The following is a 26203-nucleotide window of genomic DNA, read 5'->3' on the forward strand; positions in this document are numbered from 1 at the left end:
GTTTATACAGGTAGCGGTGTAGATATTTCCATGTTTATACAGATAGCGGTGTAGATATTTCCATGTTTATACATATAGCGGTGTAGATATTTCCAAGTTTATGCAGATAGCGGTGTAGATATCTCCATCTTAATATAGATGGGGGGGTAGATATTTATATCTTCATACAGATGGCAGTGCAGATATTTCCATGTTCATACAGATGGCGGTGTAGATATTTGCATGTTTATAGAGATAGCGCTGTAGTTATTTCCATGTGTAAAGAGATAGCTTTGTAGATATTTCCATGTATATGCAGATCGCTGTGTAGATATTTAAATTTTCATGCAGATAGCGGTGTAGATATTTCCATGTTCAAACAGATAGCGGTGTAGATATTTCCATGTTCATGCAGATAGCAGTGTAGATATTTCCATGTTTATACAGATAGCGGTGAAGATGTATGCATGTTTCCACAGATAGCGGTGTAGATATTTCCATGTTCATACAGATAGCAGTGTAGATATTTCCATGCTCATCCAGATGGCTGTGTAGATGTATCCATGTTCATACAGATGGCGGTGTAGATATTTGCATGTTTATAGAGATAGCGCTGTAGTTATTTCCATGTGTAAAGAGATAGCTTTGTAGATATTTCCATGTATATGCAGATCGCTGTGTAGATATTTAAATTTTCATGCAGATAGCGGTGTAGATATTTCCATGTTCAAACAGATAGCGGTGTAGATATTTCCATGTTCATGCAGATAGCAGTGTAGATATTTCCATGTTTATACAGATAGCGGTGAAGATGTATGCATGTTTACACAGATAGCGGTGTAGATATTTCCATGTTCATACAGATAGCGGTGTAGATATTTCCTTGTTTATACAGATAGCGGTGAAGATGTATGCATGTTTACACAGATAGTGGTGTAGATAGTTCCATGTTCATACAGATAGCGGTGTAGATATTTCCATGTTCATACAGATAGCGGTGTAGATATTTCCATGTTCATACAGATAGTGGTGTAGATATTTCCTTGTTTATACAGATAGCGGTGAAGATGTATGCATGTTTACACAGATAGCGGTGTAGATATTTCCATGTTCATACAGATAGCGGTGTAGATATTTCCATGCTCATCCAGATGGCTGTGTAGATGTATCCATGTTCATACAGATGGCGGTGTAGATATTTGCATGTTTATAGAGATAGCGCTGTAGTTATTTCCTTTTGTAAAGAGATAGCTTTGTAGATATTTCCATGTATATGCAGATCGCTGTGTAGATATTTCCATTTTCATGCAGATAGCGGTGTAGATATTTCCATGTTCAGATAGCGGTGTAGATATTTCCATGTTCATGCAGATAGCAGTGTAGGTATTTCCATGTTTATACAGATAGCTGTGAAGGTGTATGCATGTTTACACAGATAGCGGTGTAGATATTTCCATGTTCATACAGATAGCGGTGTAGATATTTCCATTTTCATGCAGATAGCGGTGTAGATATTTCCATGTTCATACAGATAGCGGTGTAGATATTTCCTTGTTTATACAGATAGCGGTGAAGGTGTATGCATGTTTACACAGATAGTGGTGTAGATATTTCCATGTTCATACAGATAGCGGTGTATATATTTCCATGTTCATACAGATAGCGGTGTAGATATTTCCATGTTTATACAGATATCGGTGAAGATGTATGCATGTTTACACAGATAGCTGTGTAGATATTTCCATGTTCATACAGATATCGGTGTAGATATTTCCATGTTCATACAGATAGCGGTGCAGATATTTCCATGTTCATACAGATAGCGGTGTAGATATTTCCATGTTCATACAGATAGCGGTGTAGATATTTCCATGTTCATACAGATAGCGGTGCAGATATTTCCATGTTCATACTGATAGCGGTGCTGATATTTCCATGTTTATACAGATAGCGGTGTAGATATTTCCATGTTTAAACAGATAGCGGTGTAGATATTTCCAAGTTTATACAGATACCGGTGTAGCTATTTCCATGTTCATACAGATAGCGGTGTATGTATTTCCATGTTCATACAGATAGCGGTGTAGATATTTCCATGTTCATACAGATAACGGTGCTGATATTTCCATGTTTATACAGGTAGCGGTGTAGATATTTCCATGTGTATACAGATAGTGGTGTAGATATTTCCATGTATATACATATAGCAGTGTAGATATTTCCAAGTTTATGCAGATAGCGGTGTAGATATCTCCATCTTAATATAGATGGGGGTGTAGATATTTATATCTTCATACAGATGGCGGTGCAGATATTTCCATGTTCATACAGATAGCAGTGTAGATATTTGCATGTTTATAGAGATAGCGGTGTAGTTATTTCCATGTGTAAAGAGATAGCTTTGTAGATATTTCCATGTATATGCAGATCGCTGTGTAGATATTTCCATTTTCATGCAGATAGCGATGTAGATATTTCCATGTTCAGATAGCCGTGTAGATATTTCCATGTTCATGCAGATAGCAGTGTAGGTATTTCCATGTTTATACAGATAGCTGTGAAGATGTATGCATGTTTACACAGATAGCGGTGTAGATATTTCCGTGTTCATACAGATAGCGGTGTAGATATTTCCATGCTCATCCAGATGGCTGTGTAGATATATCCATGTTCATACAGATGGCGGTGAAGGTATTTCCACGTTCATACAGATTGCGGTGTAGTTATTTCCATGTGTAAAGAGATAGCTGTGTAGATATTTCCATGTATATGCAGATAGCTGTGTAGACATTTCCATTTTCATGCAGATAGCGGTTTAGATATTTCCATGTTCAAACAGATAGCGGTGTAGGTATTTCCATGTTCATAGAGATAGCGGTGTAGATATTTCCATGTTCATACAGGTAGCGGTGTAGATATTTCCATGTTCATACAGATGGCTGTGTAGATATATCCATGTTCATACTGATGGCGGTGAAGATATTTTCATGTTCATACAGATAGCGGTGTAGATATTTCCATGTTCATACAGATAGCAGTGCAGATATTTCCATGTTCATACTGATAGTGGTGCTGATATTTCCATGTTTATACAGATATCGGTGTAGATATCTACTTCTTAATACAGATGGCGGAGTAGATATTTATATGTACATACAGATGGCGGTGCAGATATTTCCATGTTCATACAGATAGCGGTGTAGCTATTTCCATGTTCATACCGATAGCGGCTTAGATATTTCCATGTTCATCCAGATGGCTGTGTAGACATATCCATGTTCATACAGATGGCAGTGAAGATAATTCCATGTTCATACACATAGCGGTGTAGATATTTCCTTGTTCATACAGAGTGTGGTGTAGATATTTCCATATTCATACAGATAGAGGGGCTGATATTTCCATGTTCATACAGATAGCGGTGCTGATATTTCCATGTTTTTACAGGTAGCGGAGTAGATATTTCCATGTTTATACAGATAGCGGTGTAGATATTTCCATGTTTATACAGATTGCGGTGAAGATGTATGCATATTTACACAGATAGCGGTGTAGATATTTCCATGTTCTTACAGATAGCGGTGTAGATATTTCCATGTTCATCCTGATGGCTGTGTAGATATATCCATGTTCATACAGATAGCGGTGTAGATATTTCCATGTTCATACAGGTAGTGGTGTAGATATTTCCATGTTCATACAGGTAGCGGTGAAGCTATTTCCATGTTCATACAGATAGCGGTGTAGATATTTCCATCTTCATAGAGATAGCGGTGTAGGTACATCCATGTTCATACAGATAACGGTGCTGATATTTCCATGTTTATACAGGTAGCGGTGTAGATATTTCCATGTTTATACAGATAGCAGTGTAGATATTTCCATGTTTATACATATAGCGGTGTAGATATTTCCAAGTTTATGCAGATAGCGGTGTAGATATCTCCATCTTAATATAGATGGGGTTGTAGATATATATATCTTCATACAGATGGCGGTGCAGATATTTCCATGTTCATACAGATGGCGGTGTAGGTATTTGTATGTTTATAGAGATAGCACTGTAGTTATTTCCATGTGTAAAGAGATAGCTTTGTAGATATTTCCATGTATATGCAGATCGCTGTGTAGATATTTACATTTTCATGCAGATAGCGGTGTAGATATTTCCATGTTCAAACAGATAGCGGTGTAGATATTTCCATGTTCATGCAGATAGCAGTGTAGATATTTCCATATTTATACAGATAGTGGTGAAGATGTATGCATGTTTACACAGATAGCGGTGTAGATATTTCCATGTTCATACAGATAGCGGTGTAGATATTTCCATGTTTATACAGATAGCGGTGTAGATATTTCCATGCTCATACAGATAGTGGTGTAGATATTTCCATGTTCATACAGATAGCGGTGCTGATATTTCCATGTTTATACAGATAGTGGTGTAGATATTTCCATGTTTACACAGATAGCAGTGTAGATATTTCCATGTTCATATAGAGGGCGGTGAAGTTATTTCCATGTTTATACACATAACGGTGTACATATTTCCAAGTTTTAAGAGATAGCGGTGTAGATATTTCCATGTTTATACAGATACTGCTGTAGATATTTCTATGTTTATACAGATAGCAGTGTAGATTTTTCCACGTTTGTACAGATGTCGGTGTAGATATTTCCATGTTTATTCAGATAGCCGTGTAGGTATTTCCATGTTTATACAGATAGCGGTGTAGATATTTCCATGTTCATACAGATAGCGATGTAGATATTTCCACGTTTATACAGATGGCGGTGTAGATATTTCCGTGTTTATACAGACGGTGGTGTAGATATTTCCATCTTTATAGAGATGGCGGTTTAGATATTTCCATGTTCATACAGATGGTGGTTTAGATATTTCAATGTTTATAGAGATGGCGGTGTAGATATTTCCATGTTTATAAAGATGGCAGTGTAGATATTTCCATGTTTATTCAGATAGCGATGTAGATATTTCCATCTTTATACAGATAGCAGTGTAGATATTTCCATGTTTATACAGATAGCGGTGAAGATATTTCCATGTTTATACAGATAGCGGTGTAGGTATTTCTATGTGTATAGAGATGGTGGTATAGGTATTTCTGTGTTTATACAGATGGCGGTGTAGATATTTCCATGTTTATAGAGATAGCAGTGTCGATATGTGCATGTTTATAGAGATAGCGGTGTAGATATTTGCATGTTTCTACAGATAGCAGAATAGATATTTCCATGTTCAAACAGATGGCAGTGTAGATATTTCCATGTTCATACAGAGGGCGGTGAAGGTATTTCCATGTTTATAGAGATAGCGGTGTTGATATTTCCATGTTTATACAGATAGCAGTGTACATATTTCCATGATTACACAGAAAGCGTTGTAGATATTTCCATGTTTATACAAATAGCGGTGTAGATATTTGAATGTTTCTACAGATAACGTTGTAGATATTTCCCTATTCCTACAGATGGCAGTGTAGATATTTCCATGTTCATACAGACGGCGGTGGAGATATTTCCATTTTTACACAGATAGCGGTGTAGATATTTCCATGTTTATGCAGATACCGGTGTAGACATTTCAAAGTGTATACAGATAGCGGTGTAGATATTTACATGTTCCTACAGATGGCTGTGTAGATATTTCCATGTTTAAACAGATAGCGTTGTAGATATTTCCATGTTCATACAGATGGCGGTGAAGATATTTCCGTGTTCGTACAGATGGAGGTGTAGATATTTCCAGGTTCATACACATGGTGGTGTAGATATTTCCATGTTCATACAGATAGCGGTGTAGTTATTTCCATGTTTATACAGATAATGCTGTAGATATTTCCATGTTTATACGGATAGTGGTGTAGATATTTCCATGCATATACTGTTAGCGGTGTAGATATTTCCATGTTTATACAGATGGCAGTGTAGATATTTCCATGTTTATAGAGATGGCAGTGTAAATATTTCCTTGTTTATACAGTTAGCTGTGTAGATATTTCCATGTTTTTGCAGATAGCGTTGTAGTTATTTCCGTGTTTCTACAGATATCGGTGTAGACATTTCCATGTTTATACAGATAGCGGTGTAGATATTTCCATGTTTATAGAGTTGGCTGTGTAGATATTTCCATGTTCATACAGATGGCGGTGTACATATTTCCATGTTTATATAGTTGGCAGTGTAGATATTTCCATCTTCATACAAATGGCGGTGTAGATATTTCCATCTTTTTACAGATAACGGTGTAGGTATTTCCACGTTTATACAGATAGTGGTGTCGATATTTCCACGTTTATAGAGAGAGCTGTGTAGATATTTCCATGTTTATACAGATAGCGGTGTAGATATTTGCTTGTTTATACAGATAGAGGTGTAGATATTTCCATGTTGATAGAGACAGCGGTGTAGATATTTCCATGATCCTACAGATGGCGGTGTAGATATTTCAATGTTCATACAAATGACGGTGAAGATATTTCCATGTTCATACAGATGGCGGTGTAGATATTTCCAAGTTCATATGACGGTGTAGATATTTCCATGTTTATATAGATAGCGGTGTAGATATTTCCATATTTGTACAGATAGCGGTGTAGATAATTCCATGTTTGTACAGATAATGGTGTAAATATATCCATGTTTACACAGATAGCGGTGTACATATTTCCGGTTTTAGGAGATAGCGGTTTAGAAATTTCCATGTTCCTACAGATGGCTGTGTAGATATTTCCATGTTTATAGAGTTGGCGGTGCAGATATTTCCATGTTCATACAGATGGCCGTTTAGATATTTCCATATTTATACAGATAGCGGTGTAGATATTTCCATCTTTATATATATAACAGGGTAGTTATTTCCAGGTTTTATGAAATAGTGGTGTAGATATTTCCATGTTCATACAGATGGCGGTTTACATTTTTCCCTGTTTATATTGTTGGCAGTGTAGATATTTCCATGTTCATATAGAGGGCGGTGAAGTTATTTCCATGTTTATACACGTAACGGTGTACATATTTCCAAGTTTTAAGAGATAGCGGTGTAGATATTTCCATGTTTATTCAGATACCGGTGTAGATATTTCTATGTTTGTACAGATAGCGGTGTAGATATTTCCACGTTTGTACAGATGTCGGTGTAGATATTTCCATGTTTATTCAGATAGCCGTGTAGATATTTCCATGTTTATACAGACGGCGGTGTAGTTATTTCCATGTTCATACAGATAGTGGTGTAGGTATTTCCATCTTTATACACATGGCGGTGTAGATATTTCCATGTTCCAACAGATGGTTTTGTATTTATTTCCATGTTTATAGAGATGGCAGTGTACATATTTCCATGATTATAGAGATAGTGGTGTAGATATTTCCATGTTTATAGGGAGAGCGGTGTAGATATTTCCCTCTTTCACAGATAGCAGTATAGTTACTTCCATGGTTATACAGATAGCGGTGTAGATATTTCCATGTTTATACAGATGGCGGTGAAGATATTTCCATGTTTATACAGACGGCGGTGTAGATATTTCCATGTTTATACAGACGGCGGTGTAGATATTTCCATTTTTATACAGATAGCGTTGTAGATATTTCCATGTTTTTAGAGATAACGGTGTAGTTATTTCCATGTGTATACAGAGAACGGTGTAGATATTTCTATGTTTATACATACAAAGGTGTAGATATTTCCATGTTTATACAGACGGCGGTGTAGAAATTTCCATCTTTATAGAGATGGCGGTGTAGATATTTCCATGTTCATACAGATGGCGGTGTAGATATTTCCACGTTTCTAGAGATGGTGGTGTAGATGTTTCCATGTTTATAAAGATGGTGGTGTAGATATTTCTATGTATATTCAGATAGCGGTGTAGATATTTCCATGTTTATGCAGATAGCGGTGTAGATATTTCCATGTTTATACAGATAGCGGTGTAGATATTTCCATGTGTACAGAGATGGGGGTATAGATATTTCTGTCTTTATACAGACAGCGATGTAGTTATTTCCATGTTCTTACGGATAGCGGTGTAGATATTTCCATCTTTATACTCATGGCGGTGTAGATATTTCCCTGTTTCACAGATAAGTGTAGATATTTCCATGTTTATACAGATAGCGGTGTAGATGTATCCATGTTTATAGTGATAGCAGTGTAGTTATTTCCATGTTTATAAAGATAACGCTGTAGATATTTCCATGTTTATTCGGATAACGATGATGATACTTCCATGTATATACAGATAGCGGTGTAGATATTCCCATGTTTATACAGATGGCAATGTAGATATTTCCATGCTTTTAGAGATGGCAGTGTACATATTTCCTTGTTTATACAGATAGCAGTGCAGATATTTCCATTTTCATGCAGATAGCGGTGTAGATATTTCCATGTTTACACAGATAGAGGTGTAAATATTTCCATGTTTATACAGGTAGCAGTGTAGATATTTCCATGTTTATACAGATAGCGGTGTAGATGTATCCATGTTTATAGTGATAGCAGTGTAGTTATTTCCATGTCTATAAAGATAACGCTGTAGATATTTCCATGTTTATACGGATAACGATGATGATACTTCCATGTATATACAGATAGCGGTATATACAGATAGAGATAGCAGTGTAGATATTGGCTTGTTTATAGAGAAAGAGTTGTAGATGTTTCCATGTTGATAGAGACAGCGGTGTAGATATTTCCATGATCCTACAGATGGCGGTGTAGATATTTCAATGTTCATACAAATGGCGGTGAAGATATTTCCATGTTCATACAGATGGCGGTGTAGATATTTCCATCTTCATAGAGATAGCGGTGTAGATATTTCCATGTTCATACAGATAACGGTGCTAATATTTCCATGTTTATACAGGTAGCGGTGTAGTTATTTCCATGTTTATACAGATAGCAGTGTAGATATTTCCATGTTTATACATATAGCGGTGTAGATATTTCCAAGTTTATACAGATAGCTGTGTAGATATCTCCATCTTAATATAGATGGGGGTGTAGATATTTATATCTTCATACAGATGGCGGTGCAGATATTTCCATGTTCATACAGATGGCGGTGTAGATATTTGCATGTTTATAGAGATAGCGCTGTAGTTATTTCCATGTGTAAAGAGATAGCTTTGCAGATATTTCCATGTATATGCAGATCGCTGTGTAGATATTTCCATTTTCATGCAGATAGCGGTGTAGATATTTCCATGTTCAAACAGATAGCGGTGTAGATATTTCCATGTTCATGCAGATAGCAGTGTAGATATTTCCATGTTTATACAGATAGCGGTGAAGATGTATGCATGTTTACACAGATAGCTGTGTAGATATTTCCATGTTCATACAGATAGCGGTGTAGATATTTCCATGCTCATCCAGATGGCTGTGTAGATATATCCATGTTCATACAGATGGCGGTGAAGATATTTCCATGTTCATACAGATAGCGGTGTAGTTATTTCCATGTGTAAAGAGATAGCTGTGTAGATATTTCCATGTATATGCAGATAGCTGTGTAGATATTTCCATTTTCATGCAGATAGCGGTTTACATATTTCCATGTTCAAACAGATAGCGGTGTAGATATTTCCATGTTCATAGAGATAGCGGTGTAGATATTTCCATGTTCATACAGATAGCGGTGTAGATATTTCCATGTGCATACAGATGGCTGTGTAGATATATCCATGTTCATACTGAGGGCGGTGAAGATATTTCCATGTTCATAGAGATAGCGGTGTAGATATTTCCATGTTCATACAGATAGCGGTGCAGATATTTCCATGTTCATACTGATAGCGGTGTTGATATTTCCATGTTTATACAGATAGCGGTGTAGATATTTCCATGTTTAAACAGATAGCGGTGTAGATATTTCCATGTTTATACAGATTGCGGTGTAGCTATTTCCATGTTCATGCAGATAGCGGTGTATGTATTTCCATGTTCATACAGATAGCGGTGTAGATATTTCCATGTTCATACAGATAGCGGTGTATGTATTTCCATGTTCATACAGATAGCGGTGTAGGTATTTCCATGTTCATACAGATAGCGGTGTAGATATTTCCATGTTCATACAGATAGCGGTGTAGATATTTCCATTTTCATACAGATAGCGGTGTAGATATCTCCTTCTTAATACAGATGGCGGAGTAGATATTTATATGTACATACAGATGGCGGTGCAGATATTTCCATGTTCATACAGATAGCGGTGTAGCTATTTCCATGTTCATACCGATAGCGGTGTAGATATTTCCATGTTCATCCAGATGGCTGTGTAGACATATCCATGTTCATACAGATGGCGGTGAAGATAATTCCATGTTCATACAGATAGCGGTGTAGATATTTCCAAGTTCATACAGAGTGTGGTGTGGATATTTCCATATTCATACAGATAGAGGGGCTGATATTTCCATGTTCATACAGATAGCGGTGCTGATATTTCCATGTTTTTACAGGTAGCTGTGTAGATATTTCCATGTTTATACAGATAGCGGTGTAGATATTTCCATGTTTATACAGATAGCGGTGTAGATATCTCCATCTTAATACAGATGGTGGTGTAGATATTTATATGTTCATACAGATGGCCGTGCAGATATTTCCATGTTCATACAGATAGCGGTGTAGTTATTTCCATGTATAAAGCTATAGCTGTGTAGATACTTCCATGTATATGCAGATAGTTGTGTAGATATTTCCATTTTCATGCAGATAGCGGTTTAGATATTTCCATGTTCAAACAGATAGCGGTGTAGATATTTCCATCTTCATACAGTTAGCGGTGTAGATATTTCCATGTTTATACAGATAGCGGTGAAGATGTATGCATGTTTACTCAGATAGCGGTGTAGATATTTCCGTGTTCATACAGATAGCGGTGTAGATATTTCCATGTTCATACAGATAGCGGTGTAGATATTTCCATGTTTATACAGATAGCGGTGTAGATATTTCCATGTTTATACAGATAGCAGTGAAGATGTATGCATGTTTACACAGATAGCGGTGTAGATATTTCCATGTTCATACAGATAGCGGTGTAGATATTTCCATGTTCATACAGATAGCGGTGTAGATATTTCCATGTTCATACAGATAGCAGTGTATATATTTCCATGTTCATAGAGATAGCGGTGTAGATATTTCCATGTTCATACAGATAGCGGTGTAGGTATTTCCATGTTCGTACAGATAGCGGTGTAGATATTTCCATCTTCATAGAGATAGCGGTGTAGATGTTTCCATGTTCATATAGATAACGGTGCTGATATTTCCATGTTTATACAGGTAGCGGTGTAGTTATTTCCATGTTTATACAGATAGCAGTGTAGATATTTCCATGTTTGTACATATAGCGGTGTAGATATTTCCAAGTTTATACAGATAGCGGTGTAGATATCTCCATCTTAATATAGATGGGGGTGTAGATATTTATATCTTCATACAGATGGCGGTGCAGATATTTCCATGTTCATACAGATGGCGGTGTAGATATTTGCATGTTTATAGAGATAGCGCTGTAGTTATTTCCATGTGTAAAGAGATAGCTTTGCAGATATTTCCATGTATATGCAGATCGCTGTGTAGATATTTCCATTTTCATGCAGATAGCGGTGTAGATATTTCCATGTTCAAACAGATAGCGGTGTAGATATTTCCATGTTCATGCAGATAGCAGTGTAGATATTTCCATGTTTATACAGATAGCGGTGAAGATGTATGCATGTTTACACAGATAGCCGTGTATATATTTCCATGTTCATACAGATAGCGGTGTAGATATTTCCATGCTCATCCAGATGGCTGTGTAGATATATCCATGTTCATACAGATGGCGGTGAAGATATTTCCATGTTAATACAGATAGCGGTGTAGTTATTTCCATGTGTAAAGAGATAGCTGTGTAGATATTTCCCTGTATATGCAGATAGCTGTGTAGATATTTCCATTTTCATGCAGATAGCGGTTTAGATATTTCCATGTTCAAACAGATAGCGGTGTAGATATTTCCATGTTCATAGAGATAGCGGTGTAGATATTTCCATGTTCATACAGATAGCGGTGTAGATATTTCCATGTGCATACAGATGGCTGTGTAGATATATCCATGTTCATACTGATGGCGGTGAAGATATTTCCATGTTCATACAGATAGCGGTGTAGATATTTCCATGTTCATACAGATAGCGGTGTAGATATTTCCATGTTTAAACAGATAGCGGTGTAGATATTTCCATGTTCATACAGATAGCGGTGCTGATATTTCCAAGTTTATACAGATAGCGGTGAAGATATCTCCATCTTAATACAGATGGCGGTGTAGATATTTATATGTTCATACAGATGGCGGTGCAGTTATTTCCATGTTCATACAGATGGCGGAGTAGATATTTCCATGTTTATAGAGATAGCGGTGTAGTTATTTCCATGTGTATAGAGATAGCTTTGTGGATATTTCCATGTATATGCAGATAGCTGTGTAGATATTTCTATTTTCATGCAGATAGCGGTTTAGATATTTCCATGTTCAAACAGATAGCGGTGTAGATATTTCCATGTTTATACAGATAGCGGTGTAGATGTATCCATGTTCATACAGGTGGCGGTGTAGATAATTCCATGTTCATACAGATGGCGTTGAAGATATTTCCATGTTTATAGAGATATCGGTGTAGATATTTCCATGTTTACACAGGTAGTGGTGTAGATATTTCCATGTTTATAGAGATAGTGGTGTAGGTATTTCCATGCTTATAGGGATATCGGTGTACATATTTCCATGTTTATACAGATAGCGGTGTAGATATTTCCATGTTTACACAGATAGCAGTGTAGATGTTTCCATGTTTACACAGAAAGCGTTGTAGATATTTCCATGTTTATAGAGATATCGGTGTAGATATTTCCATGTTTATACAGATAGCAGTGTAGATATTTTCATGCTCATACACATGGCGGTGTAGATATTTCCATGGTTATATACATAACGGTGTATATATTTCCATGTTTACAGAGATAGAGGTGTACATTTTTCCATGTTTACAAAGATAGCAGTGTAGATATTTCCATGTTTACACAGATGGCGAAGTAAATATTTCCATGTTTATACTGATAGCGGTTTAGATATTTCCATGTTTATAGAGTTGGCGGTGTAGATATTTCCATGTTCCTACAGTTGGTGGTGTAGACATTTCCATGTTTACAAGATAGTGGTATAGATATTTCCAAGTTTATTCAGATAGCAGTGGAGATATTTCCACTTTTATGCAGATAGCGGTGCAGATATTTCCATGTTTATACAAAAATCGGTGTAGATATTTCCATGTTCCTACACATGGCGCCTTAGATATTTCCATGTTTATAGAGTTGGCGGTTTAGACATTTCCATGTTCATGTAGATGGCCGTGTAAATATTTCCATGTTTATACAGATAACGGTGTAGATATTTCCATCTTTATACACATAACGGTGTAGATATTTCCATGTTTGTAAAGATAGCGTTGTAGATATTTCCATGTTTACACAGATAGCGGTGTAGATATTTCCATGTTTATACAGATAGTGGTGTAGATATTTTCATGTTCATACAGATGGCGGTGTAGATAATTCCATGTTTATACAGATAGCGGTGTAATTATTTCCATCTTTATACACATAACGTTGTTGGTATTTCCATGTTTATACAGATTGCGGTGCAGATATTTCCATGTTTAAACAGGTAGCGGTGTAGAGATTTCCATCTTTATACAGATGGCTGTGTAGATATTTCCATGCTTATAGAGATAGCGGTGTAGATATTTCCATGTTTACACAGATAGCGGTGTAGATACTTCCATGTTTATAGAGATATCGGTGTTGATATTTCCATGTTCATACAGATAGCGGTTTAGATATTTCCATGTTCATACACATGGCGGTGTATTTATTTCCATGTTCATATACATGGCGGTGAAGATATTTCCATGTTTATAGAGATATCGGTGTAGATATTTTCATTTTTATAGAGATGGCGGTGTAGTTATTTCCAAGTTTATACAGACGGCGGTGTAGATATTTCCATTTTTATACAGATGGCGTTGTAGATGTTTCCATGTTTATACAGATAGCGGTGTAGATATTTCCATGTTCATACACATGGCGGTGTAGTTATTTCCATGTTCATACACATAGCGGTGTAGATATTTCCATGTTCATACAGATAGAGGGGCTGATATTTCCATGTTCATACAGATAGCGGTGCTGATATTTCCATGTTTCTAAAGGTAGCGGGGTAGATATTTCCATGTTTATACAGATAGCGGTGTAGATATTTCCATGTTTATACAGATAGCGGTGTAGATATTTCCATGTTTATACAGATAACGGTGTAGATATCTCCATCTTAATACAGATGGCCGTGTAGATATTTATATGTTCATACAGATGTCGTTGCAGATATTTCCATGTTCATACAGATGGCGGTGTAGATATTTCCATGTTCATACAGATAGCGGTGTAGATATTTCCATGTGTAAAGAGATAGCTGTGTAGATATTTCCATGTATATGGAGATAGCTCTGTAGATATTTCCATTTTCATGCAGATAGTGGTGAAGATATGTCCATGTTCAAACAGATAGCGGTGTAGATATTTCCATGTTCATACAGATAGCGGTGTAGATATTTCCATGTTTTTACAGATTGTGGTGAAGATATATGCATATTTACACAGATAGCGGTGTAGATATTTCCATGTTCATACAGATAGCGTTGTAGATATTTCCATGTTCATCCAGATGGCTGTGTAGATATATCCATGTTCATACAGATAGCGGTGTAGATATTTCCATGTTCATACAGGTAGTGGTGTAGATATTTCCATGTTCATACAGATAACGGTGCTGATATTTCCGTGTTTATACAGGTAGCGGTGTAGATATTTCCATGTTGATTCAGATAGCTTTGTATATATTTCCATGTTCATACAGATTGCGGTGTAGATATTTCCATGTTCATACATATAACGGTGCTGATATTTCCGTGTTTATACAGGTAGCGGTGTAGATATTTCCATGTTTATACAGATAGCGGTGTAGATATTTCCATGTTTATACATATAGCGGTGTAGATATTTCCAAGTTTATGCAGATAGCGGTGTAGATATCTCCATCTTAATATAGATGGGGGTGTAGATACTTATATCTTCATACAGATGGCGGTGCAGGTATTTCCATGTTCATACAGATGGCGGTGTAGATATTTGCATGTTTATAGAGAGAGCGCTGTAGTTATTTCCATGTGTAAAGAGATAGCTTTGTAGATATTTCCATGTATATGCAGATCGCTGTGTAGATATTTCCATTTTCATGCAGATAGCGGTGTAGATATTTCCATGTTCAGATAGCGGTGTAGATATTTCCATGTTCATGCAGATAGCAGTGTAGGTATTTCCATGTTTATACAGATAGCTGTGAAGATGTATGCATGTTTACACAGATAGCGCTGTAGATATTTCCATGTTCATACAGATAGCGGTGTAGATATTTCCATGCTCATCCAGATGGCTGTGTAGATATATCCATGTTCATACAGATGGCAGTGAAGGTATTTCCACGTTCATACAGATTGCGGTGTAGTTATTTCCATGTGTAAAGAGATAGCTGTGTTGATATTTCCATGTATATGCAGATAGCTGTGTAGATATTCCCATTTTCATGCAGATAGCGGTTTAGATATTTCCATTTTCAAACAGATAGCGGTGTAGATATTTCCATGTTCATAGAGATAGCGGTGTAGATATTTCCATGTTCATACAGATAGCGGTGTAGATATTTCCATGTTCATACAGATGGCTGTTTAGATATATCCATGTTCATACTGATGGCGGTGAAGATATTTCCATGTTCATACAGATAGCGGTGTAGATATTTCCATGTTCATACAGATAGCGGTGCAGATATTTCCATGTTCATACTGATAGTGGTGCTGATATTTCCATGTTTATAGAGATAGCGGTGTAGATATTTCCATGTTTATACAGATAGCGGTGTAGATATTTCCATGTTTATACTGATAGCGGTGTAGATATCTACTTCTTAATACAGATGGCGGAGTAGATATTTATATGTACATACAGATGGCGGTGCAGATATTTCCATGTTCATACAGATAGCGGTGTAGCTATTTCCATGTTCATACCGATAGCGGCATAGATATTTCCATGTTCATCCAGATGGCTGTGTAGACATATCCATGTTCATACAGATGGCGGTGAAGATAATTCCATGTTCATACACATAGCGGTGGAGATATTTCCTTGTTCATACAGAGTGTGGTGTAGATATTTTCATATTCATACAGATAGAGTGGCTGATATTTCCATGTTCATACAGATAGCGGTGCTGATATTTCCATGTTTTTACAGCTAGCGGAGTAGATATTTCCATGTTTATACAGATAGCGGTGTAGATATTTCCATGTTTATACAGATTGCGGTGAAGATGTATGCATATTTACACAGATAGCGGGTTAGATATTTCCATGTTCATACAGATAGCGGTGTAGTTATTTCCATGTTCATCCTGATGGCTGTGTAGATATATCCATGTTCATACAGATAGCGGTGTAGATATTTCCATGTTCATACAGGTAGTTGTGTAGATATTTCCATGTTCATACAGATAGCGGTGTAGCTATTTCCATGTTCATACAGATAGCAGTGTAGATATTTCCATCTTCATAGAGATAGCGGTGTAGGTACTTCCATGTTCATACAGATAACGGTGCTGATATTTCCATGTTTATACAGGTAGCGGTGTAGATATTTCCATGTTTATACAGATAGCGGTGTAGATATTTCCATGTTTATACATATAGCGCTGTAGATATTTCCAAGTTTATGCAGATAGCGGTGTAGATATCTCCATCTTAATATAGATGGGGGTGTAGATATTTATATCTTCATACAGATGGCAGTGCAGATATTTCCATGTTCATACAGATGGCGGTGTAGATATTTGCATGTTTATAGAGATAGTGCTGTAGTTATTTCCATGTGTAAAGAGATAGCTTTGTAGATATTTCCATGTATATGCAGATCGCTGTGTAGATATTTAAATTTTCATGCAGATAGCGGTGTAGATATTTCCATGTTCAAACAGATAGCGGTGTAGATATTTCCATGTTCATGCAGATAGCAGTGTAGATATTTCCATGTTTATACAGATAGCGGTGAAGATGTATGCATGTTTACACTGATAGCGGTGTAGATATTTCCATATTCATACAGATAGCGGTGTAGATATTTCCATGCTCATCCAGATGGCTGTGTAGATGTATCCATGTTCATACAGATGGCAGTGTAGATATTTGCATGTTTATAGAGATATCGCTGTAGTTATTCCCATGTGTAAAGAGATAGCTTTGTAGATATTTCCATGTATATGCAGATCGCTGTGTAGATATTTAAATTTTCATGCAGATAGCGGTGTAGATATTTCCATGTTCAAACAGATAGCGGTGTAGATATTTCCATGTTCATGCAGATAGCAGTGTAGATATTTCCATGTTTATACAGATAGCGGTGAAGATGTATGCATGTTTACACAGATAGCGGTGTAGATATTTCCATGTTCATACACATAGCGGTGTAGATATTTCCTTGTTTATACAGATAGCGGTGAAGATGTATGCATGTTTACACAGATAGTGGTGTAGATAGTTCCATGTTCATACAGATAGCGGTGTAGATATTTCCATGTTCATACAGATAGCGGTGTAGATATTTCCATGTTCATACAGATAGTGGTGTAGATATTTCCTTGTTTATACAGATAGCGGTGAAGATGTATGCATGTTTACACAGATAGCGGTGTAGATATTTCCATGTTCATACAGATAGCGGTGTAGATATTTCCATGCTCATCCAGATGGCTGTGTAGATGTATCCATGTTCATACAGATGGCGGTGTAGATATTTGCATGTTTATAGAGATAGCGCTGTAGTTATTTCCTTTTGTAAAGAGATAGCTTTGTAGATATTTCCATGTATATGCAGATCGCTGTGTAGATATTTCCATTTTCATGCAGATAGCGGTGTAGATATTTCCATGTTCAGATAGCGGTGTAGATATTTCCATGTTCATGCAGATAGCAGTGTAGGTATTTCCATGTTTATACAGATAGCTGTGAAGGTGTATGCATGTTTACACAGATAGCGGTGTAGATATTTCCATGTTCATACAGATAGCGGTGTAGATATTTCCATTTTCATGCAGATAGCGGTGTAGATATTTCCATGTTCATACAGATAGCGGTGTAGATATTTCCTTGTTTATACAGATAGCGGTGAAGGTGTATGCATGTTTACACAGATAGTGGTGTAGATATTTCCATGTTCATACAGATAGCGGTGTATATATTTCCATGTTCATACAGATAGCGGTGTAGATATTTCCATGTTTATACAGATATCGGTGAAGATGTATGCATGTTTACACAGATAGCTGTGTAGATATTTCCATGTTCATACAGATATCGGTGTAGATATTTCCATGTTCATACAGATAGCGGTGTAGATATTTCCATGTTCATACAGATAGCGGTGTAGATATTTCCATGTTCATACAGATAGCGGTGTAGATATTTCCATGTTCATACAGATAGCGGTGTAGATATTTCCTTGTTTATACAGATAGCGGTGAAGATGTATGCATGTTTACACAGATAGTGGTGTAGATAGTTCCATGTTCATACAGATAGCGGTGTAGATATTTCCATGTTCATACAGATAGCGGTGTAGATATTTCCATGTTCATACAGATAGTGGTGTAGATATTTCCTTGTTTATACAGATAGCGGTGAAGATGTATGCATGTTTACACAGATAGCGGTGTAGATATTTCCATGTTCATACAGATAGCGGTGTAGATATTTCCATGCTCATCCAGATGGCTGTGTAGATGTATCCATGTTCATACAGATGGCGGTGTAGATATTTGCATGTTTATAGAGATAGCGCTGTAGTTATTTCCTTTTGTAAAGAGATAGCTTTGTAGATATTTCCATGTATATGCAGATCGCTGTGTAGATATTTCCATTTTCATGCAGATAGCGGTGTAGATATTTCCATGTTCAGATAGCGGTGTAGATATTTCCATGTTCATGCAGATAGCAGTGTAGGTATTTCCATGTTTATACAGATAGCTGTGAAGGTGTATGCATGTTTACACAGATAGCGGTGTAGATATTTCCATGTTCATACAGATAGCGGTGTAGATATTTCCATTTTCATGCAGATAGCGGTGTAGATATTTCCATGTTCATACAGATAGCGGTGTAGATATTTCCTTGTTTATACAGATAGCGGTGAAGGTGTATGCATGTTTACACAGATAGTGGTGTAGATATTTCCATGTTCATACAGATAGCGGTGTATATATTTCCATGTTCATACAGATAGCGGTGTAGATATTTCCATGTTTATACAGATATCGGTGAAGATGTATGCATGTTTGCACAGATAGCTGTGTAGATATTTCCATGTTCATACAGATATCGGTGTAGATATTTCCATGTTCATACAGATAGCGGTGTAGATATTTCCATGTTCATACAGACAGCGGTGTAGATATTTCCATGTTCATACAGATAGCGGTGTAGATATTTCCATGTTCATACAGATAGCGGTGTAGATATTTCCATGTTCATACAGATAGCGGTGCAGATATTTCCATGTTCATACTGATAGCGGTGCTGATATTTCCATGTTTATACAGATAGCGGTGTAGATATTTCCATGTTTAAACAGATAACGGTGTAGATATTTCCATGTTTATACAGATACCGGTGTAGCTATTTCCATGTTCATACAGATAGCGGTGTATGTATTTCCATGTTCGTACAGATAGCGGTGTAGATATTTCCATGTTCATACAGATAACGGTGCTGATATTTCCATGTTTATACAGGTAGCGGTGTAGATATTTCCATGTGTATACAGATAGCGGTGTAGATATTTCCATGTTTATACATATAGCAGTGTAGATATTTCCAAGTTTTTGCAGATAGCGGTGTAGATATCTCCATCTTAATATAGATGGCGGTGTAGATATTTATATCTTCATACAGATGGCGGTGCAGATATTTCCATGTTCATACAGATGGCAGTGTAGATATTTGCATGTTTATAGAGATAGCGCTGTAGTTATTTCCATGTGTAAAGAGATAGCTTTGTAGATATTTCCATGTATATGCAGATCGCTGTGTAGATATTTCCATTTTCATGCAGATAGCGGTGTAGATATTTCCATGTTCATGCAGATAGCGGTGTAGATATTTCCATGTTCAGATAGCCGTGTAGATATTTCCATGTTCATACAGATAGCAGTGTAGGTATTTCCATGTTTATACAGATAGCTGTGAAGATGTATGCATGTTTACACAGATAGCGGTGTAGATATTTCCGCGTTCATACAGATAGCGGTGTAGATATTTCCATGCTCATCCAGATGGCTGTGTAGATATATCCATGTTCATACAGATGGCGGTGAAGGTATTTCCACGTTCATACAGTTTGCGGTTTAGTTATTTCCATGTGTAAAGAGATAGCTGTGTAGATATTTCCATGTATATGCAGATAGCTGTGTAGACATTTCCATTTTCATGCAGATAGCGGTTTAGATATTTCCATGTTCAAACAGATAGCGGTGTAGGTATTTCCATCTTCATAGAGATAGCGGTGTAGATATTTCCATGTTCATACAGGTAGCGGTGTAGATATTTCCATGTTCATACAGATGGCTGTGTAGATATATCCATGTTCATACTGATGGCGGTGAAGATATTTCCATGTTCATACAGATAGCGGTGTAGATATTTCCATGTTCATACAGATAGCAGTGCAGATATTTCCATGTTCATACTGATAGTGGTGCTGATATTTCCATGTTTATACAGATAGCGGTGTAGATATTTCCATGTTTATACAGATAGCGGTGTAGATATCTACTTCTTAATACAGATGGCGGAGTAGATATTTATATGTACATACAGATGGCGGTGCAGATATTTCCATGTTCATACAGATAGCGGTGTAGCTATTTCCATGTTCATACCGATAGTGGCGTAGATATTTCCCTGTTCATCCAGATGGCTGTGTAGACATATCCATGTTCATACAGATGGCAGTGAAGATAATTCCATGTTCATACACATAGCGCTGTAGATATTTCCTTGTTCATACAGAGTGTGGTGTAGATATTTCCATATTCATACAGATAGAGGGGCTGATATTTCCATGTTCATACAGATAGCGGTGCTGATATTTCCATGTTTTTACAGGTAGCGGTGTAGATATTTCCATGTTTATACAGATAGCGGTTTAGATATTTCCATGTTTATACAGATAGCGGTGTAGATATTTCCATGTTTATACAGATAGCGGTGTATATATCTCCATCTTAATACAGATGGCGGTGTAGATATTTATATGTTCATACAGATGGCCGTGCAGATATTTCCATGTTCATACAGATAGCGGTGTAGTTATTTCCATGTATAAAGATATATCTGGGTAGATACTTCCATGTACATGCAGATAGTTGTGTAGATATTTCCATTTTCATGCAGATAGCGGTTTAGATATTTCCATGTTCAAACAGATAGCGGTGTAGATATTTCCATCTTCATACAGTTAGCGGTGTAGATATTTCCATGTTTATACAGATAGCGGTGAAGATGTATGCATGTTTACTCAGATAGCGGTGTAGATATTTCCGTGTTCATACAGATAGCGGTGTAGATATTTCCATGTTCATACAGATAGCGGTGTAGATATTTCCATGTTTATACAGATAGCAGTGAAGATGTATGCATGTTTACACAGATAGCGGTGTAGATATTTCCATGTTCATACAGATAGCGGTGTAGATATTTCCATGTTCATACAGATAGCGGTGTAGATATTTCCATGTTCATACAGATAGCAGTGTATATATTTCCATGTTCATACAGATAGTGGTGTAGATATTTCCATGTTCACACAGATACCGGTGTAGATATTTCCATGTTCGTACAGATAGCGGTGTAGATATTTCCATCTTCATAGAGATAGCGGTGTAGATATTTCCATGTTCATACAGATAGCGGTGTAGATATTTCAATGTTCGTACAGATAGCGGTGTAGATATTTCCATCTTCATAGAGATAGCGGTGTAGATATTTCCATGTTCATATAGATAACGGTGCTGATATTTCCATGTTTATACAGGTAGCGGTGTAGTTATTTCCATGTTTATACAGATAGCAGTGTAGATATTTCCATTTTTATACATATAGCGGTGTAGATATTTCCAAGTTTATACAGATAGCGGTGTAGATATCTCCATCTTAATATAGATGGGGGTGTAGATATTTATATCTTCATACAGATGGCGGTGCAGATATTTCCATGTTCATACAGATGGCGGTGTAGATATTTGCATGTTTATAGAGATAGGGCTGTAGTTATTTCCATGTGTAAAGAGATAGCTTTGTAGATATTTCCATGTATATGCAGAGCGCTGTGTAGATATTTCCATTTTCATGCAGATAGCGGTGTAGATATTTCCATGTTCAAACAGATAGCGGTGTAGATATTTCCATGTTCATGCAGATAGCAGTGTAGATATTTCCATGTTTATACAGATAGCGGTGAAGATGTATGCATGTTTACACAGATAGCCGTGTATATATTTCCATGTTCATACAGATAGCGGTGTAGATATTTCCATGTTCATAGAGATAGCGGTGTAGATATTTCCATGTTCATACAGATAGCGTTGTAGATATTTCCATGTGCATACAGATGGCTGTGTAGATATATCCATGTTCATACTGATGGCGGTGAAGATATTTCCATGTTCATACAGATAGCGGTGTAGATATTTCCATATTCATACAGATAGCGGTGCAGATATTTCCATGTTCATACTGATAGCGGTGCTGATATTTCCATGTTTATACAGATAGCGGTGTAGATATTTCCATGTTTAAACAGATAGCGGTGAAGATATTTCCATGTTTATACAGATTGCGGTGTAGCTATTTCCATGTTCATACAGATAGCGGTGTATGTATTTCCATGTTCATACAGATAGCGGTGTAGATATTTCCATGTTCATACAGATAGCGGTGTATGTATATCCATGTTCATACAGATAGCGGTGTAGATATTTCCATGTTCATACAGATAGCGGTGTAGATATTTCCATGTTCATACAGAAAGCGGTGTAGATATTTCCATGTTCATACAGATAGCGGTGCTGATATTTCCAAGTTTATACAGATAGCGGTAAAGATATCTCCATTTTAATACAGATGGCGGTGTAGATATTTATATGTTCATACAGATGGCGGTGCAGTTATTTCCATGTTCATACAGATGGCGGTGTAGTTATTTCCATGTGTATAGAGATAGCTTTGTGGATATTTCCATGTATATGCAGATAGCTGTGTAGATATTTCTATTTTCATGCAGATAGCGGTTTAGATATTTCCATGTTCATACAGATAGCGGTGTAGATATTTCCATGTTTATACAGATAGCGGTGAAGATGTATGCATGTTTACACAGATAGCGGTGTTGATATTTCCATGTTCATACAGATCACGGTGTAGATATTTCCATGTTAATCCAGATGGCTGTGTAGACATATCCATGTTCATACAGATGGCGGTGAAGATATTTCCATGTTCATACAGATATCGGTGTAGATATTTCCATGTTCATACAGATAGCGGAGTAGATATTTCCATCTTCATACAGATGGCTGTGTATATATATCCATGTTCATACAGATGGCGTTGAAGATATTTCCATGTTCATAGAGATAGCGGTGTAGATATTTCCATGTTCATACAGATAGCGGGGTAGATATTTCCATGTTCATACCGATAGCGGTGCTGATATTTCCATGTTTATACAGGTAGCGGTGTAGATATTTCCATGTTTATACAGATAGCGGTGTAGCTATTTCCATGTTCATACAGATAGCGGTTTAGATATTTCCATGTTCATCCGGATGGCTGTGTAGATATATCCATGTTCATACAGATGGCGGTGAAGATATTTCCATGTTCATACAGATAGCGGTGTAGATATTTCCATGTTCATACAGATAGCGGTGTAGACATTTCCATGTTCATACAGATAGAGGGGCTGATATTTCCATGTTCATACAGATAGCGGTGCTGATATTTCCATGTTTCTACAGGTAGCGGGGTAGATATTTCCATGTTTATACAGATAGCGGTGTAGATATTTCCATGTTTATACAGATAGCGGTGTAGATATTTCCATGTTTATACAGATAACGGTGTAGATATCTCCATCTTAATACAGATGGCCGTGTAGATATTTATATGTTCATACAGATGTCGTTGCAGATATTTCCATGTTCATACAGATGGCGGTGTAGATATTTCCATGTTCATACAGATAGCGGTGTAGATATTTCCATGTGTAAAGAGATAGCTGTGTAGATATTTCCATGTATATGGAGATAGCTCTGTAGATATTTCCATTTTCATGCAGATAGCGGTGTAGATATTTCCATGTTCAAACAAATAGCGGTGTAGATATTTCCATGTTCATACAGATAGCGGTGTAGATATTTCCATGTTTATACAGATTGTGGTGAAGATGTATGCATATTTACACAGATAGCGGTGTAGATATTTCCATGTTCATACAGATAGCGTTGTAGATATTTCCATGTTCATCCAGATGGCTGTGTAGATATATCCATGTTCATGCAGATAGCGGTGTAGATATTTCCATGTTCATACAGGTAGTGGTGTAGATATTTCCATGTTCATACAGATAGCGGTGTAGCCATTTCCATGTTCATACAGATAGCTTTGTAGATATTTCCATGTTCATACAGATAGCGGTGTAGATATTTCCATGTTCAAACAGATAACGGTGCTGATATTTCCATGTTTATACAGGTAGCGGTGTAGATATTTCCATGTTTATACAGATATCGGTGTAGATATTTCCATGTTTATACATATAGCGGTGTAGATATTTCCAAGTTTATGCAGATAGCGGTGTAGATATCTCCATCTTAATATAGATGGGGGTGTAGATATTTATATCTTCATACAGATGGTGGTGCAGATATTTCCATGTTCATACAGATGGCGGTGTAGATATTTGCATGTTTATAGAGATAGCGCTGTAGTTATTTCCATGTGTAGAGATAGCTTTGTAGATATTTCCATGTATATGCAGATCGCTGTGTAGATATTTCCATTTTCATGCAGATAGCGGTGTAGATATTTCCATGTTCAGATAGCGGTGTAGATATTTCCATGTTCATGTAGATAGCAGTGTAGGTATTTCCATGTTTATACAGATAGCTGTGAAGATGTATGCATGTTTACACAGATAGCTGTGTAGATATTTCCATGTTCATACAGGTAGCGGTCTAGGTATTTCCATGCTCATCCAGATGGCTGTGTAGATATATCCATGTTCATACAGATGGCGGTGAAGGTATTTCCACGTTCATACAAATTGCGGTGTAGTTATTTCCATGTGTAAAGAGATAGCTGTGTAGATATTTCCATGTATATGCAGATAGCTGTGTAGATATTTCCATTTTCATGCAGATAGCCGTTTAGATATTTCCATGTTCAAACAGATAGCGGTGTAGATATTTCCACGTTCATAGAGATAGCGGTGTAGATATTTCCATGCTCATACAGATAGCGGTGTAGATATTTCCATGTTCATACAGATGTCTGTGTAGATATATCCATGTTCATACTGATGGCGGTGAAGATATTTCCATATTCATACAGATAGAGGGGCTGATATTTCCATGTTCATACAGATAGCGGTGCTGACATTTCCATGTTTTTACAGGTAGCGGAGTAGATATTTCCATGTTTATACAGATAGCGGTGTTGATATTTCCATGTTTATACAGATTGCGGTGAAGATGTATGCATATTTTCAGAGATAGCGTTGTAGATATTTCAATGTTCATACAGATAGCGGTGTAGATATTTCCATGTTCATCCTGATGGCTGTGTAGATATATCCATGTTCATACAGATAGCGGTGTAGATACTTCCATGTTAATACAGGTAGTGGTGTAGATATTTCCATGTTCATACAGATAGCGGTGTTGGTATTTCCATGTTCATACAGATA

The sequence above is a fragment of the Gorilla gorilla genome, chromosome 8 (assembly GCF_029281585.2).
Source record: "Gorilla gorilla gorilla isolate KB3781 chromosome 8, NHGRI_mGorGor1-v2.1_pri, whole genome shotgun sequence".
NCBI lineage: Eukaryota > Metazoa > Chordata > Mammalia > Primates > Hominidae > Gorilla > Gorilla gorilla.